The sequence below is a fragment of the Eupeodes corollae genome, chromosome 1, assembly GCF_945859685.1.
Source record: "Eupeodes corollae chromosome 1, idEupCoro1.1, whole genome shotgun sequence".
Classification (NCBI taxonomy): Eukaryota; Metazoa; Arthropoda; class Insecta; order Diptera; family Syrphidae; genus Eupeodes; species Eupeodes corollae.
The window spans coordinates 116177873-116197498 of record NC_079147.1 but is presented as its reverse complement, the minus strand read 5'-3'; the positions used below and the strand labels follow the sequence as shown (position 1 = coordinate 116197498).

The following is a 19626-nucleotide window of genomic DNA, read 5'->3' as shown; positions in this document are numbered from 1 at the left end:
ATTGCATATTCGCAACTGTGCGTAGTGAAATTTCGGTACTAGGTACCTCTTTGGTATCCAGAATATTTGTAGAGCACACACTGAATTCAGATCTAGAATACAATTGTTTATGATTCCATTCTTTGTTCCAATCTGATAAAGCTCGTTATCTGTTTTATTTAAGATTACACCTATAATATTTCGGGCGTCACCACGTCCTCGGTCGACTTCTGGTACGGAAATCCTTACAGAAGTTCCTATGAACACAGAAGGAAACTTGTTGTCACTTGTTTTTAACAATTTTCCTGCCTGTTGTTGCAGATTTTGCTTAGGAGAATAACGATTTTTGTGCAGTACTACATTTTTTGAACATAATAGACAGAGCAGTTTGGACCCCTGTCCTTTCGTTGCCTCTTCTGCTACAGAACAAATTGCGTGGAGTGCACATCCGCATTGTCTACAAGTGTGAGCTTCGGTTGTTTCTTTTGAACAGACAATGCATTCCTTATTATATGCACTGTCTGAAGGTACTGTGCTGGTCTCACACTGATCTAAATTATTACAGACTGTGATTGGTTCTATCATATTAACATTAAGTTTAGCCGTTGATGCCTTGGGATCTTCTTCACCATTCTGTTGATAGTTTTCAATGATTTTTTCTAAATCTTCTTCAGTTTCGATGTTTTGCGTGAAATCATTTGGTAACTGTAGGCCTACCTTAATTTTACATCCAAAAAGGGCTTCATAAGGAGTTTGCTTAATTCCAGCGTGAAAAGCCCTGTTTTTCATGAGTTGAACAAACTTTATACCCTCGCTCCAATGCGAATTATTATTGTCTTGCATCCAAGTGGTAAGCATATTTTCGATATCCTGATTCTTTATATACATTTCCTATTGATGCTTAGGAGATTTATAGAATTCCTAGGCAATGTGTATAAAAAGAATTAATTCACACATATCCTGGCGATTTTTGGCATTGTATACATTTCCTAGGAATTATATTTAACGACGGATTACATACATTTCCGGTAACATATATAACAAGGTATATTTTTAAATCTTATATATACGAGTAGGTCCTTTTTTAAACAAACTCTTTGCATACAGGAGCAAATGCGTACTACCCAGCCGTGCATTTTTTTATATAAGTATATATAAGAAGGTCCTACCTTTTCTTGGAGAATTGACCAATAACACAATATAAGAAAAAAATCAGCAATATTCCCACCGCAACGCACTAATTTATCAACTTTTAATCAATGAACAATCCAGAGTGGAGGTGCATGTACATAAGTCATAAAGCTCATAACTGTATGAGTTATACGTATTATAGTTATATAACAAAAGGTTTCATTTACGGATTTGTTAATAATTTAAAGATATTCATTAAAAAAGAGTGAGTTTTAGCAGATACATAACTTTTTTGAATTGAGTTTCTTATTTATAGAAATGGTACCAAGAACAAAATATATAATTTTTGTAAAAATACACCGTTTTAAACCTACGACAAACGTCTGTAGTAAAAACAGTTATATTAAAAAAGCAATAAACTTTTGTTTATTGGTGAACAAAAACAATCGTATAGAATAATGTTATTAATAATGTGGTATTAGCTTGTTACCTAATAATTTTTAACCTAAAAAACTCATAACAATAAGTATAGGGAGCGTATCGGAATCACGCTTTTTAAAATCCCGTTTTTTTAAATCCTGAAAAAAAGTTTTAAAATCCGGTCTTCTAAAATATCGATTTTTTGAAATCCCGCTTATTCAAAATCCCAAAATCATTAAACAATCCCGTCAAATCCGGACAATCCCGTTTTTTTTTTTAAAGGCGAAAGATTTACATATTCCACATTGAAGAGAAGCGCATTAAACTAAATATGAATGTAATGTTTTTATGTTAAATTATTTGACTTATATATAATAATATCGTATTTTTTTTGTAATGTAAATAATCATTCATTTTTGTTTACAATATTAAATCTTGCATAAACAATATGCATCCTACAGCAAATCTACCTCTCGATAAAGGTTTTGCCGCTATCGTTGATTTTGTTAATTGATTTGAGTTTGTTTTAAAACAATACTTTATATTTTTATATTTTTATATGTTGTATTTGTTAAAATTTGCAATAAAATGAAAATAGATAGAAATATCTCATTTTAACTTTGTTTTAATTTTGATTTTGCTATCAAAACTAGTTGTTTAGTTTTGAAAAATCGCGTGATTTTTAAAAATGAAACAACTAGTTTTGATTGCAAAATCGGAATAATAAAAACACGATTTTAAGAAACATGAATTTAATAACCGGGATATCGAACCCAACCCATAAGTATATTATTTGCTTTCTTTCTTTCTTTTCAGTCCTGTCTAGCACAATTTTTAACACTTCTGCTATTTCAGTTCTTAAATAGGGCGAATAAAGAATCTTGGGATGCTTTGCAAAAAACATTAAAGACCACTTTTATTTAGTAAAATGTATCAATTCTGTATTCTTATTATATATATGTATCTACCCTTTCTTTCAATTATAAATTTTGTATAACCGTTACATTAACGGTAACAAAGATATAAACAAAAAATGTATTCAGTCCTAACGATATCTTACACCTTTATATTTCTACGTTAATCGCACATTTCTTTCCACTGCAAAATACAATATTGATAATAACCAAAACAAAAACATCACGTGCCATTACACCAGCTGATTTCATTCACAGAATTTTCTTGCCATCCTTATTTTGAGGCAAGTTTTAGAACTCCTGCGCATTGAATATCCCCAATCACTATTGTCTTAAAGGCTTTTAGCACAAAGAGCTTTTAAAAATCTTACTGTTTAGTCTAAAGTTTATCATTGGACCGGCAGTATTTCCGCGGGATCACAGCAGTCGGTATATTTTCCTCCCAACAGTCTGTTCTACTCTAAGTGTTCGTGACTAGTTTTTGTGCATCTCGTGTTTTTGAACATAACATTGAATTTTAAAACTTTGTTGCGTGGTTTATTATTCTACTTACAAAGTGTTAATTCTCACAAACCCATTCTGAATCGTGTGGTTGCAATTAGCCTAATTATTACTTCAAGTCCTTCTTCATAATAATAACACCACGATCGCAAAAGTGTTTCATTTTATTCCATATATGAAAATTAAAAAAAAAGTGCAATAATTCAATCATTAATTTAGCACCCTCTAAAAATTGTATGAAGCTCTCATAGTTACTTGTAAGTATTTTAATCGTCATACATGTCATAGATGTCATATAACAATACTTTATTTTTATACAAGCTTCAATTTTTTATATTTCCATAGCTTGATTTTCATTTAGTATTCACTAAACGAAGCATGCAATACTTTTCAGATTTCTAGAAATAATTGTATTCATATTGAATGAGAAATTTTCTAAAGCTTAGGTTTTATAATCTATTAATGTGATCTTGATTTTTGTATTAAGGAATTACAAAGGTAATGCATTAGGTTATTTGACACTATTTAATAGTATTTAAATTATATATGCCTACATAAAACATGGATAATAGTTATAATAATATAAACACAACACTTTCTAGTGGATTTCAAGGACTTTGGTTAGAACTTAACTTAAGTTTTCCAGTGTATAGATCCCTCATACAATATTTTGCAAACCTAAAATATTTGGAATTTCTGTGTTTTTTTTAGCTCATATAAATGTATGGGTATATATCGGAGATAGCTCAAATTTTGATTAGCTTGCTGAGGATTATATCAGAGAGCTTAAAGATTTTCCCAAAAAAGAAAAACGCCAACTGTTAAAGAATTTGGTCTAAGATTTTTCTCTAATCTTAGTTAATAAATTCATCGTCATCTTGGTATAAGTGTTAATTATTTACATAGCCGTTGAAACTTTTATTTACGGAAATAATTCTTTTATACAAAATACATCCACTTTTTTCTTCTCGATATACTTACCTAGTTGAGAACAGTTGTACTTTATTTTTAAAATATTTTGTATATGAGAATGCTCTTAATAAAGTCTTTAAAACTCCAATTGCATAACATAGATTCATATAAACGGATTTGGAAGTATGCACGTCGGAGTAATGTCATTGGTGGAAAGGGTGGATCTACAGTTTGGGGCCCTATTATTATATTATAACTCCTTGCAATACAATAATGATATAAACATAATATATTCCATACAAATGTAAATTCATATGGAAGAAGTCCTTATTTTAATTTTAGGGTTTTTTATTCTAAAATCAGAGATGAGAAATAAGTCCTATATATGTAGTTGAAATTCAAAATTCTATTAATAGTGGTTGACGTTTCACCAGTGTGAAGTTAATCCTTATTCAGTGCTTTTTCGTTTCTAATTGTTTAGATTTTTAACTTCCATAGGAAGTTATTGTAATTGGTCCAATTAGTCGAATTGAAAATTTTGATATTTCTCGACGGTTCAAGGTCCGTAGAGTATAAATAAAAGATTCTTAGAGAGATGTCTGTGCATGCATGTACAGGTTTGTACGTTGGTAATTTTTAGTTAATTCCTTAGAAAAATTCAACTGACAATTTTTTTTAAGAAAACACGAAGATATACAAAAACAACAAAAAACTGATAAAAATGGTTTTCGACACAAGTACTAAGAGAACAAAGAAACATATTGACTTCAAATTACTTATGTGACACAAAATATTGTTATGAGTATTTGTTAAAGTTTTAGACAAATTGACTGAATGGGAAATTATTACTGTGAGTTGCATCCTAACCTATTTTTCCGCTTTTAAATCAGAGTAGTTGCATTTTGATTTATAACTTATTTTATTTAGAAGAAGAATACCATTTATTGTGACGATTTAGTATGAATTTGTTTTAGTCCATTAATTTATCAACCAATATCTCTGCGTGTTATAACTCGGTTAATACTTAGATTAAAATTTTATTTCGATTCGATCTAGGTTCTTCGTTCGGTCTTCCTTAATAACAATAAAAACACAGTACAGAATGCGGAATGCTTTGGCCAACCCTGTCTGAAGACCAATGTGCACTGGTATCTCCTCTTAAATCCTACCCTATTTTCCTATCGCTTGCACTGCGTTTAGATATATCATATAAATGCTACTAATAACCCCTTGAGTGCCTGTAAATCATAAAACAAAAAAATAAATATTCGTTCATCTCGAGTCAACGCCAATACCAAAATTAAAACCAAGTCAACTTTGTCAATTGAAGCCGATTTATTTTTCGGTAGGGGTAAAACCTAGTTGGAGCACAAAATATCACCCCTAGTCAAACTGATTCCACTTAAATGGCGGATCTTAGCGTTGTCGTCGTTGTTGTTGCCATAAAGTTGGAGGGGTCAGTTGCATAAACAATAATTTTATAGACTTTTTAGTAATTTAAAGTCTTCAAATAATAGTTTTGTTATAAAATTGTTATGACCTTAAACGTATTTCCAAAATTAAAATCATAGAAAAACAATTCATTTCAAATTATTTTTTTTTTACAAATTTTTTTCTGAAATAAAGAGAAAGAATTTGGACAGGATAAGGTTTTATTATTATTTTTCTTTTTTTTTAAATAGAAAGTGCATTCAAAAATATTAATTTAATGAAATAATTCTATATAATATTATCAATACAATGTTTATGAAAGAAAAATATATATATGAAGGTAAGGTACTAACTTTTACTACCTCAAAATAGATAACGCAAGGCTTAAGTACATAGGAAAATCTTAAGCCAAAATATTAAAACACAAACAATCATAACTGGTCACTATGCTTCCTCGATAGTGACATGGATTCCAGCGCAGATATCGTTATAAATTTAATTCTTTGTGGAATGGAATGAGAATAGGGTGAAATTTATCAAACCCAAAAAAAACTCATGTTTTTACTCGAGCTGTAAAGAGGTTATTATGTTCAGAGATGTAAGTTTCCGTTGTTATAAAACCAACCCGACTGAGGAAAACTGTAATAAGCTCAAACAAGCTAAAAAGACCTGTGATTGTCATATTCGAAGAACCAAATTTTTGAATGATCAGAAATTAAGGTAAATAATACTACAATGTCCCAAAGGTAGTACAAATTTCTGGTCATTTGTAAAAAACGTAAGAAACATCACGTCATCCTCGGTTCCAACGCTCATTCACAGTGACACTCCCTATGTAAGCTCGATTGATAAACCCAATTTGCTTGAACCACAGTTTGCTATTAATTCGACGCTACCGGAAAGTGTCATGAGTCCTCCTGTTCTTGATATCGTAAATGACTCTATGTGACGAATCTTCTATCGCACTCGTTCAGTTGCAAGAGTACTGAAAGACCTTAACACACAAATCCGCTGGCCCGGATAGTATCTCCCCAATTGTTCTGAAGAGGTGTTCTCCAACGCTGGCAAAACCACTGCGTAAACTTTTCCATCTTTCCTATTCTACAGGTCTATTTCCGAGTGGATGCAAAATAGCATTTGTCCAGCCTGATCCTAAAAAAGGGGAATCCTCCTCTCCCTCTAACTATCGTCCAATATCACTCACGTCCCTCTTTCCAACGTCATGGAAACGCTGATTAATTATAAGCTCAAGAAATATCTTAAAGAACGGAAGCTTTTTTAATGACCTACAGTATTTCTTTAGTAGCAATAGGTCCACTGGTCATCTCATGGTTTATTTCACCAAACAGTAGAACAAATCTTTACATCGTTTTTAAGAAAGTAAGATTATTGCACTTAATATTTCAAAAGCATTTGATAGAGTTTGGCACCAAGCCCTCTTATCGAAAATTCGTGCTTTTGGTATTGATGAATCTCTTCTTCTTTGGATTAGAAATTACTTTCCCAACCCTTCAATACAAGTTGGATGGTTTCCAGTCTGAATTTCATAATATAAATGCTGGTGTCCCCCAGGGCTCGGTTTCTCTTCCTAATTTTCATAAATTATCTTATGTCTGCCACTTATAATCCATTAAATTATTTCGCTGACCACAGTACCCTCAGCATTTTATACTGATTTCTAGATTCACATTATTGTCCTTCGGGTGTGAAACTTAAAAGTAAATGTTGGTAAATGTTTTGACTCAAATAGCTTTTCAAAAATTAAAAATATTGTCCTGAACCTTTTTTTATTTCACAATAAATATATTCAGTAGTTTTTTTTATAAAAATCCGACAGTCCGTTTTTTCATAAAGAAATAAAATCTACAAGAAATAGTACGAAAATTTGGTAAAAATTAATGTTTGGTTCTTGATATCTCTCAAATAAATTTCATTCATCCAATTTGTAAAAATTTAAGAAATGCTACTTAAATTGGAAAAAATTTGTTTTCGACTAAAAATCTATTTGACAAAACTAGATTTTCAAACTAAACTATTTCTTCACTTAAAAATATTGTTGGTAATTAAAAATTTTTAAGAATACTTCAACTTAAAACTTTTTTAACCCATTACGAAAACCTACAAACTTTAAAGAAAGACAAATCGACAGACGGGGTGGGAAGTTATCAGTGTGGGTCGCATATCAGCCTCTTTTTTTTGTTTAAATTTTGAAAAGATATTTGCGTCGAAAATAATTGTTTGCCAAATGTAAGCAATGTTTTTTTATGACGTTATTTTTTTGTAAAAAAAAAATTGGCGATTCAATTTTCTCAATTCAAAGAAGATATTTGAGTCGAAAAAAAATTCTATCAACTTTTAATAATATTTGAAGTAAACAACCTATAACTAGGAACATGAAGCTCGGAGAATATTCTTACTTCACAATGTTTCAATATTCGCTTTCTATCTTCATAAAACATTTTCGTGATCCTGTCAGGTCCGATGCCAAAAATTAAAATTTAGCGTCGTTTTGAACTCCCAAATCCTAAGTTCATAACATTTTACTTAGTAGCATATTATCTGAAACTGTGTTTCGAGCTGTGATAAAGAGTTTGAATTTACACAAATACTACGAAATAATTTAAATAAAAAATAACTACAATTATAAAACGTTTGACATGTTCTTAATTTCTTTATTGGGTGACTGTTTTGAAAATTGTTCGAAATAAATGTATAGAAATTATTTAGTCCTATAAATATAGAGACATTTTGTTGTTGATTAAACGGAGAATACAAAAAAAAATGGTAAAAGTAGAAAGAACGAACTTCAATGTGAGTTTTATAACTGCAACATATTGCAGAGAGGTATGATTTTAGGAGTGAGTATATGAATTTTTCTCATATCTAGTAAAGTTTTCAATTGTTTATTGTAATCGGACCGATTCTTTTGAATTAATTTTTTTTAGTTTTCGAAGTTTCACAGAATAAAAGTTTTTTTTAGAAAAACATCGGAAGATGCAGAAAGGCGTTTCAAAAGAATTGAGTGGGTGTTTTTTTGATTACAGCAATTTAAAAGAAAACTCAACACTTCGTTATATCTGACGAAGCGCTAGATCCTTAATTAAATTTTGTATTAAATAATTCGATGTGATACCAAAAAAGTATAATTTAAGCAAAAAAAAAAACAATTAAAGTTTTAATTTTTAAATAAAAAACTGACAAAAATATGTAACCTTGAATACTTTACAAATAAGAAATGATAATGCCTCCAGAATAATTTTTGCGAACGAAGAATAACGTTAATGACCTCTGGTTAAATTTTCAGAAAACCAAAGTAACGGTTGTTTTTACAAAAACAAAAAAAAAAATTAAAAGATGGTACAAATTGATTTTTGAATAGAATATCATTTCAAAAATCAGAGATATTGCCTTAAAACTAATTTTATTTCATTTAAAATATTGTTTTCAACTACCATTAAAATTTTAAGTTACATTCAAAAGACGATTTTTTTATTAAAAATAAGAACATAAAAAAAAACGACACAAATTTAGTAAAAATTGATGCTTGATTGATATGTTTCGGGAATAGATGAAGGTTACAGAATTTTAAATTATTTCATGCACTTTAAAATTTTTATTTCTAATCTATCTAATCTAATTTATTTCTATAAAAGGTAAAAACTTTCAAAAAATGCCCATAAATTTGATAAAAACTGGGAATTTTCTATCATATGGAGTAAAAATATTTGAATTGAATATGAATTGTTTGAGTCCCAAAAATGGTATATTTTAGGTTTAGTCATTTCAAAAATTTCATAACACTTGTCAAACAAGAATTTAAAGTTAAAAGTAGTCATAAATATATTGAAGGTTTAAGGGTGTCTTATGATATATATGCATATGATATATATGCATATAAAATATGGTGCATTTTAAAGATATTTTCACTTGCGTCTATAAAAAATATCATGGAACTAGTTTTATTACATTGTAATAAATATTTTTTAAATAAACATCATCCAAGGTATTTGTAAAGAAAATAAACATAATGTTAGTTAGTTAGCTCCAGTGTTTAGGAAAACTACAGCTTGGAATAAGAATTTTCCGAACTCAAACTAAAGGCAGTTGCCTGCCGTTCCATTGGAGTACGGAATATTTGTATTCCGTTGTGTAGTTTACCTTAACACGGGATCTGAAATAATTAATTTTAACTATGTTTTCTTTATAAATACGGGTCCAAATATATAATTAGTATATTCAGAGTTAAGATAAAATACAAATCTTAATTTATCCTTCGTCTTATTGTTCAATTGAACGCAGACGCAGTAACAACATAATAATAACCAAAGGTATCAAGTGCGGGAATATTAAATTGTTGGTATCAACCATCATAAATCAAAAAAACTAAAGAAAGTTAATTCCACTGATACAGATACGTTTTTATTTTCATCATTAATTTGCCGAACGTATACTACTGGTACTCGGAAGATTGTATAGTTGTCTTTGGTTAAGTTTAAGTTTATATGTACAAACTTATTTCGAGCAAAACCGGGATCATTTAATGAAATAGTTCTGGAGTCTTTGGAAATCTTCAGAAGTAAAGTATTATTACTTGCGAGTGAACCAACTTAAACTTTTACCAGAGTGTTGTCTTTTTTAAGCAGCTGTGCCTTAACAAACGTGAGTTATTCTTTGTGCGAGGCCAGTCTGCATACTTGTTTCTCCAATGCGTCAACTCTGCTAACCATTGTCAACAATGAATGATTGAAAGCATTTATTCTTTCATTTAAATTGTGATATCGAGTGATTTAATTTTTGTCTCAAAATCAAAATTACATTCAGTGTTCTTAGTTCGCAAAGATATATGTTAAATCTAATTTATTGAGTTTTCAATTTTTACAATTTGTGTGACAAAAGCTCTATCCATGTTGTTGATTCGCAATGTTAAAAAGTCTCACTAGAAGCTTTGAGTTCAACTTTAAATTGAGACACAATAGACTTCGTCAGTGATTTTGAAAGCGAATCAAATCGGGATTCTATTTTATGCCATAATTTGAAGGTAGCTATAGCTACAATTATAAATTATTGTACTTCAAAACGAAGTTCAGTTTAATTTTGTTTAAAGTTGAGATTGTATTTGATGTAAAACCTAATACAATTGTTTGCTATCAATGTTGTTAGTTGTCATACAAGTGCTATTATACTATATTTGATGTATTTTTTGTATAATAAAGATTCCCTGCAGATGTCAGCTACCCCTGTCGCTGAGAAAGCAATTCATCTTGACTATTTTATTGACATATCTATTGTGTTTCATTAAGCTGAAAGATAAATTAAGATTTGTATCTTATCCACATTCTAAATACATAACCTATGTAGAAATAAAATAATTTGATATTTTTTATCGAAATGTATTGTTTGTTTAATTGTTCTTGTTTCTGACAGCTGCAGAAAATGGCCTCAAAAATCGTAAAAGTGAATATTAATTTTTTTTAATTAAAATCAAGAATGATTGCAAAAATATTAAGCATCAAAATTTAATATTAAAATTTTATATTTGTTGCCTAAATGTGTTCCAAGGACACAATTATCAAAAATCAGCTCAGTTACCAAAATGTACTAAACGCTTTTTCATACATTCTTTTATCAGTAACATTCATGTAAAAATTTCGTTCAAGCAAATCTTTACTGCATACACAAAGCAGTGAAAATTTGGCCCATACTTAGAAATTGAAAACAGTAATTTTTGCCCTAAGGCAAATAATATAACAGACAGAACTTAAATTATATGGGCTTTTATAAAGGCTTCATTACACATCCTGTTTTGAAAATTAGGAATATTTCTTTATAACTACTCTTCTGCAACAAGTTGCTATTTATCTGCGAGTAAATAATTCTTATCTTCGAATTCCGAACTCTTGATATAAACTTTTTTCGAACATGCTTTCCATGCCTTTGTTTATCCTTAACGAAATTTGGATTAATTGCATCAATCGAAACAATTTCATCACAAGCGATTCTCATAACCACCAATCCTCATCCCTCAACTCATTTAACACAATTTTTTGGGAAGGCACTAATCAGCCAACAACTTGATTGATTATGTTTTTCAACGTTGTTCGACCTTTTGAACAGTGATGGAACGTCATCTCTGGAAAATATTGTGTTGAAAAATAACTAGAAATGCGTATGTGAAAAACATTATTCGTATTTTTGAAAAATTCATGGGAAATACCATCGTTTCCGGGTGCCTTTTAATTTTTCCTTTACAAATTTTAGTTTTTAGGTAATCAAAAATCCAAAATTTTATCCAGGGTCTGTGGCTTTGAATAGAAAAATTTTAAGTCAAACTTTAAAGGCTTGCCGTGTATACGAGTACTGATAGATCAACAACAGACACTCCTATGCAAGTTGAAGAATTAACACGAATCTGACCACAATTATTTTTTTTATTTGATCAAGTCTATCAGCTTTTATTTTTCCAAATAATATATATAATAATACTTTTTAAGACTCTGGCAGTTTGAGTTTCTCACGCAGTAGTCTGTAACCGATTACCTTGACCTCTAAGAAAGGTAGTGTCATTAAGAATCCTTATTAGCAATTCCTTTCAAAATTGTACAGCCTTATATCTGAAAAAGATCTAATGAATTCGTACCATTGTGATTGCAGGTTTTGTATGATTTTCTTTGATTGCTTTGATTTGTTTAAAGCAGTTTTAGTGTTTCAAATAAGCTATTCTGGCATTGAAATTTCCAATTATTAACACGTTTTTATTCGCCAAAAAAGGGGGAAAATATTTTATTTTAAGTGATAGTTAAGTTAAGTTATTTTAATCGGCCCGATTTGTCAAATTAAAAATTGTTTAAGTTTCAAGGTCACAATTTTGTTTTTACAAAAAATATACATAAACATAAAAAACTTCTAAGGTTTGATTTTCACCTCACATGATTTTGACTTCAAAGTGATTTAAATTAATTTAAAAATTTGGTGAATTTTTTAGAAAGATCCAATTCATTTTGTTTGTTTACAAAAAATGGAAAACTGCAGAAAGACGTGAATTTACAGTTTATTTTTTACAGAAAATTAAAATCAAACTACTACTTCTAAATTGCTTTAAAGTCTCGAATATCTCGACAGAATTTAAACTACAGTTTTGTGTTCTATGTATATTTTTTGAAAATTGGGCATATTAGAAAAAATATCTGATGTAAGTTTTTATGTTTGTACTAATGGGAAGTTATCAGTGTCGCTGGCATCCCAGCTTGTTTTTTTACAATTTTAAATTTGACTTAAAAAGGAAATACTTGACGGTAAATGTCACCTCTAATAATTAATTCCCTATACCGAAACATGGTACCACGTTCTCATAACGTGCCATAAAAATAGTTCCTATAGTTAAGCCATGTACAGTACACACTCGTATGTACATACATACATATTTACAAATAAAGTTTTAAAACATTAAAAATTGAACCATGATAAGTTTCTTTACAGCAAGCTCATCCAGTCTAAGAGAAGACGATTGTTAATTGTTCATATAATATATCTGCCCTTTAACCAAAGTTATTAATAAATCAAGAGTAAAATAATTAACAACAACACCAGCAGCTAATGATGAACCCCATTTTTCTGCTGTTTTTATGTAAACATTTCAAAAATGCTCCATTTGCCTTGATGTCATTAATATCGAAGCCATCTAGAATGTGGGTGTTTAAAAGGTGTGAAGTAATTTTGTATGTACAAGGTGATATGAGAAATGGATGAACGAAGGTACATATGTTCTTATTGATGAATGTACACTTCTCGTCGCTTGATTGGGTCCACTAATTTGGGCTGAATTTTAGAAGATTAACTTGAAGATTTCAAAAATGCCATTTTATACATTTTTGCAAAAAAAATATTGGAATGGAATCAGGAACGTACTTCTAGAATTTGAAAATCAAGATTTTGACTTGTTGCGCAGGTTATATTTTTGAATGTTTCAAAGAGAACAGAAACTATTTGGGTATATCTAAGAGTTTGTGATAAAGATAAATGTATATGAACTGAACACAAATTCTAAAATAAAATAAAAACTTGATCTAGTAATCGAAAAACGCAACAATAATAGAAAAATTTAGTATTTTTAAATATTCAGGTGCACATAATGTTAAAAAGGGCACATTGTCTTCTATAAACAGATTCATCTAAACATTAATATAGTAAAGTCGTGTCTGGTAATATTGATTATTTTAGATTGTATGTTATTTCTCGATATAATTTAAATAGCTTTTATCAGGTTCAATACTAGTGGTCATTATAAACGCTAATGTCTATAATGTCCTCCCACCCTTTGATGTAATAAATATGTACAGGTAAAATAAAGCGCACGAAAAGTAAAAAGCTTAAAGTAAGAAATTAGGGGGGGGGGTGCAACAGTCCGTTTAAGACTAGGGCCTTATGTCTTACAACTCTCAGTGGAGGGGACCTACAGTTTAAAGTGGAATCCGAAAGGGTTATTTGAGAATGCAATTTTAATGACAAGAATAACTCTTGGAGAATTTGTCAATTCCTCGCAAGAGGCGCAGTACCCGCTAAAAAACTATAAATGGCACAGGCATGGATTGAACACAAGACTTCTGGCATAACAGTCCAACGCGCTTACCATCATGCCATGGGTACTAGATTAATTAATTGAAATGCTTATGTTTAGAAATTTGTTCATAACATTTAACATTTTGAAAGTCCTATTTATTATTTTTTGCCAAACCATCCATGTTTATGTATTTTCCAAAAATATTTAGTTGTTGCTCTTAAAACACCCAAATTTTAGGGTCTAGTAAACCGAAGTTCTATCTTCAACTGAGATCTAAATCAGAGTTCTAATGCTTAAAAACTTGGTGATGAAATGGGTTAGTTTAGTTAATTTGATCCAACAGAGTACAACTCTTACAGCCTACTTTAAAAAGTTAATATAATAATTAATCTAAATACATATACATATGTGTGTATATATGTACAAAAATAATAATGATAGCAATACATAAATCTTAATTACAAAACAGATTGCGATAACAATGCAGACATAACATTTTTTTTTGAAACGGTTGGTTTGTACTATAATTTCTTCTATGAAAAGTCTCTCGCATATGAAAATTAGAGCGGAGAGTCCTTGATGGAAAGTAAAAAAATTATTTGTTCTAACAAAAAAGAATATTTGATACGATTACTCAATAAATCTTTTACAAACATTATTGAAAAATATTTTCTCCTTACTTCAAGCGTTTGAATGTTAATAAGCAGGCATCTAGATGGATAAGATGGTACTTTTATATTCCAATTTAATTTTTATAAAGCATACCTAGTAAAAAGCTTTTTATTTTTTCTATTCTAGAAGAATAGGTGATATAATAGGGGTTCCTAACTATGCTTCAATATTCCAGTACCGATCTAACAAGTGCAATATATAATGATTTGAGGGTGTAGGGATCGGAAAAATCTCTAGAGTTTTGTCTAAAAACCCATCCATTACCCTATTTAAGCTCGTATTGTTGATAGTATAATCAAATATGATAGGTGTTTTTTTTTCTACGGAATGTATGGCTCTGAAATTTGGCAACATTCAGGAACAACTTGTTAGATACACACCATTCGGACAGTTTTTGGATATCCTCTTGGAGATACAGACAGTCTGTAGAAGATTTTATGCGCTGGAAAATCTTGACATCATCGCCATGCATAAGATACTTCGAATAATTAAAATTTACCGGAATGTCATTTATAAAAAGCAAATAACAAGGGGCCAATATGACTTCCTTGCGGAACACCTGAAGTTCCATCAATACTTTTGGATTTAAACTTTCCCAATTTTACAAATTGAACCTGATTTTTTAAAAAGGAAGAAATCCATTTTATGAAATTAGAATGGAAACCAAGTTTTGAAAGCTTAAAAATTAGTATACAATGATTAACTCTATCAAAAGCTGTAAAGATATTAGCAGTCTGTAAACCATTTTCCAACCCGAAAAGTACAGAATCGCATAGCAATGAAAGGTTTGTAGCAGTAGATCTTCCAGGAACAAAACCATGTTGGTATTTAGATATAAAATCATTAACAAAAAAAGTTATTTTTTTACAGACAAGCATTTTGAATTTTTTTAAAATATAGGTCTATAATTGGTCACATTTTGCTTCGAGCCACACCTAAATATAGGAGATCTTCCAACATTCCAAAAACTGGCCACTTTTTAAAGACTGATTGAAAATCAAGCTGAGTGGTAATGCCAAAGAAACAGCGCAGTTTTTAAGTGCAACAGTGGCTGTGTTATCTGGCCCATCACTTTTATCAAGACTATCTAGAGCTGCAAAAACATCAGAAACAGTTAAGTCTATACTTCCAACATCAATAGCATAAGATGCCGAAAAATCAAAGGGTTCACAAAGAGCAGAAGACAAATAAACAGATTTAAAATAATCGGCAAATAGATCGTATATAACGTTTATATCACTAGATACACAATTGGAGTACTTCACACAGTTTGGAATCCCTTAAGACTTTTTTTTAAATATTTATTAATTTCCATTTTCCGCATTTTTAATTTTTGACTCAGCAGAGAGAATACAAATATTAAAAAGAAAGCTATTGAGACAGTCATATTCAAGGTGGCACTGAATGTATTTCTGCTTAAGGGCCAGATTATATTTTGTTGTTTTATAAGCTTTATACACTTTGTTTTTTCTATTAGATTAGATAAACTTTTGTTAAACCAGGGTGGGTTTAAATTGGGTTTATCTATTTTTTAGGAAAAGTTTCATGAAGATACATTGCGAATTTTTCAAACGCATGATCAAGGTTTAAATTAATGTAATCAAGTTATTGTCCCAAGGAATTGACAAAAAAAAGTTATTGATTGCATCAAAGTTTGCACGTTTATAATCCAAATAAAATTCTGTTAAAAATTGTACCTTTTGTATAAGTTAAAAATGTATACACTCTTCAGTAAGTAAGACTGTTTGACAGTTAAACTCAACCGTGTTCTAGTTTATCAATAAACCGATTTTGAGAGACTAAAACTTTGTCAACAACAATACATGATAGCAAAGTATACTAATTGAACCAACTTAAGTATCACAAGAACTACTTTCTATTATTGAAAGAGTCCATACAAAATGAATTCAAGATATTGTAAGATCTCCTGTCGAAATATTTGTATAGAAATACAGTATTCGATAAAAGGCAAGGGTAATTCCTCAAAACTAGCTTTTTATCCGCCCACTTCGCTGGTCGGTGTTTCAATTAATAAAACTGAATTAAATAAAGCAGATTAAAAAACGACAACATGGGAAAAGACACATCTCAAAAACATGGCTATTGCCTGCTTGCATATATCCGATTTTATGGAACAACATAATGTTAATACAAAATTAATGTTATCATACTCCAAGGAAATTGGAGCTGAAAAATATGTTTTCTAACAGAATGATCATGCGAATCATTTAAGTCGCGTGACAAAAAGTGGTTTTGAATTAATGTTGTTCATATTGGCGAACTCAATTGTAATGAAAATTTCTCGGGAGATTATAAAAATCTGAATCAACTAATAATTAGCTCCGGTTATTGACCCTTTGGAAACTGGTTAGCTTTGTCATGAATAAGGTGCGTTGAAATAAGGCAAAGTAAACTAAGACTATGGAAATAAAGTTAATTTCCAGTTGTAGATCTATTACATTTTAACAAAGTGAAATAAACCAAATTGACCTTAATTTTGTCAAAGAGATATCACCCACATATAAATAAAACTGTCAGTACATGCAACCTATATATTCCCGAAATTCTATGGTATGTGCTCAAGCAAGAGGTTGCAGATTGTTCCCCTTTCAAATACTTTGTGTAAAACAAATTTACAGAAAATGAAATAAAATCAATTTGATCTTCTTTGATATTTGATTAAATGTCATAAGACCAACTGCTGAAAATTGGCTTTATTTTTACTAAGCTTAATTTCACATAACTATTTTTCGTTCTCCATATAGTTACTCGTATGTGTATTCCTCTTGCGTAATATAAGAGTAATTCTTGTTATGAAAAATGCTATCTCAAATCAGCCATTCGGATTCGGATTCAAACTGTAGGTCCCCTCCATCCCTGAAAGTTATCATTTAAAATTCCTAAAGAAACAAAATAAAATCATTTTATTAGTTTTTAGTTTCCCACTAACATTCTGGAGGTTGTTAGAGAAATACAAATTTCAACGCCAGAAATAGCAACAATAATGACGTTGTTGGTAACAACTTTGATGAACAAAATTTTAAATAAAATACTGACACGGGCAAGTAAACGTGGAAAATATAAAACAATTTACCCTTAGACTTTAAGATTCGTCGCGTGCGTAATTTTTACATTGTAGAAGTTTATAGAGAGTGTACATAGGCATTTACATATGTCCCATGAAACCGACTTTTAAATTTATTGCTAAAAACTCTAAGACTCTTGAGGATGTGTAAGGCTTTAACTAAGTTTTGTTTTATTATTGTAATCTAAGTACTCCGTCTGGAATACTAAAGATGGTATCAAACAAGTTCAAATAAAGCTCTAATGATATAAATAGGACAATAAAACTTTCCTTGGTATTATTGCTGTTTTGGTTAATACAATGTGTAAATTCCCTTGAGTGTGTGAATACTACCTAGAATAATATTGCCTGTTAAAAAAAAATATACTGCCTTCTGTGATTACCTTTTATTTATTCTTTTTTGTGTTGTTGTTAAAATAGTGATAAGCCCACACATGTACACTAGTAGCGTGATAATTATTGGGCAGGACTGTCATGCAAGGAATCTAGGGCCAAACCAAGCCGGTTTAACATAAAGGAGATTTCATGAACACTGCTTTTCTTAAAAGGAATTGACATATCATCTATGACTCTATGAGCAATTCTTTTTATGAAAAAGCGATTCGCAAACTAGCTAATCGCATTCTGCCTTAACTTTCAGTCAGGTTGAAATTTGATGAACTTATTGCTACATATGCTATGATTACACTAAGTAAACCTTTGTTTAATTTATACTGGCTAAGCTATCTACATAATTTCTAACGAAAACAAAAAAAAAATACCATCACTAATTCAATAAATAACAACGTTTTCAAATTTCGAGAATTGGTCTTATTTCACATTTTTGATGTGCAATAAAGCCAATTTCCAAATGTTGGCCTTATTCCACTTAACCAAAGTGAATAATGGTTTTATTTTACTTTTAAAAAGACTTTTGATACAGTCAACCAAAGCTGTTGTTATTTTTCAAAATAGTTTGGCCTTATTTTACTTTGTCAAAATACCGATAGTAAACTTGAAATTTGGCCAAATTGTCATTGAGTACCAAAATGGTCAATACGACAGCCATATTTAAAAAAAATACTATAGTCAGTATAGAAAATTTATATATTAAATATCCCGTAGTCAAATTAGATTTTGTTTTCCAAAAAAAATAGTCATATTGAATACCGCAGTTGTCCTATTGACTATGTCAGTAGTTATATTGACTACCGTGGTTGTCATATTGACTACTTGAGTACAAATACAAATATTTACTACAAAGTCATTTTTCCTAATACCCAGAAAATATTATTTTAAATGTTTGTTAACACTTTTTTTGTTAACTCAAAGTACTGTTTTCTTATAAAAAATAAATTATAAAATAATACAAATAAAGAATTAATAGAATTGTTTATTTTCGTATATAAATCTTGAGATCGAATGAAATTAAAAACCTGTTGTTTAGGGTTTAACAATTTGTTAAATATTTTGCATAACAAAATATTTGAAAACCCTGCTTTTCGTTTTGCTAACTAGTAAATTGCTAATTGCTTTTTAAACACGTTAAAAATTACAGTTAATGGAAACAAACATAGCAAATACGCTTAAACTGACCTATAAATTGGAATTCTCAACTGTTGATTAACAAAAGTTGAAATTCCTTGATTTTAACTTTAACAATTTGTTAAGAAATCTTTAAAATTAAAATCGTATTAAATTAGGTAAATCATCTTTTAAGCTTAGCAAATAAGGAAAATTGGCTTTAACATTTAACATTGACAAAAAATATTGTTCTAAGCCTTCGGTAAAATTTAAAAAAATTAAATCAATCAACAATTTTTGCTAATCATACAAATGAAGTTCTTCTGAAAATTCTAAACTAATATTTAAAAGAAAACTTAAACTTCATTCATCGATTGCATACTTTTTGAATTTTTCGTATGTCCGTACGTCCGTGGAGCTTTATTCGTTGTCCATAGCTATGGGACAGATTCTTTCAATCTTTAACTTATTAACAAACAAAAAGTAAATAAAACCTTAAACGCTATTCTATCATGTTTGCT

At 29.8% G+C, this 19626-nt stretch overlaps 1 protein-coding gene across 1 annotated transcript in view; it reads left to right on the top strand.

The window, feature by feature from the left end:
* Window positions 1-2841: 2841 nt before the first annotated feature.
* The window catches only part of LOC129942677 (RYamide receptor), a 99212-nt gene continuing 82427 nt past the window's right edge, over window positions 2842-19626 (top strand). The window contains exon 1 of the mRNA XM_056051719.1: window positions 2842-3202. The gene's annotated coding sequence lies outside the window, so the exon portion shown is untranslated. The remainder of the gene's footprint in view (window positions 3203-19626) is intronic.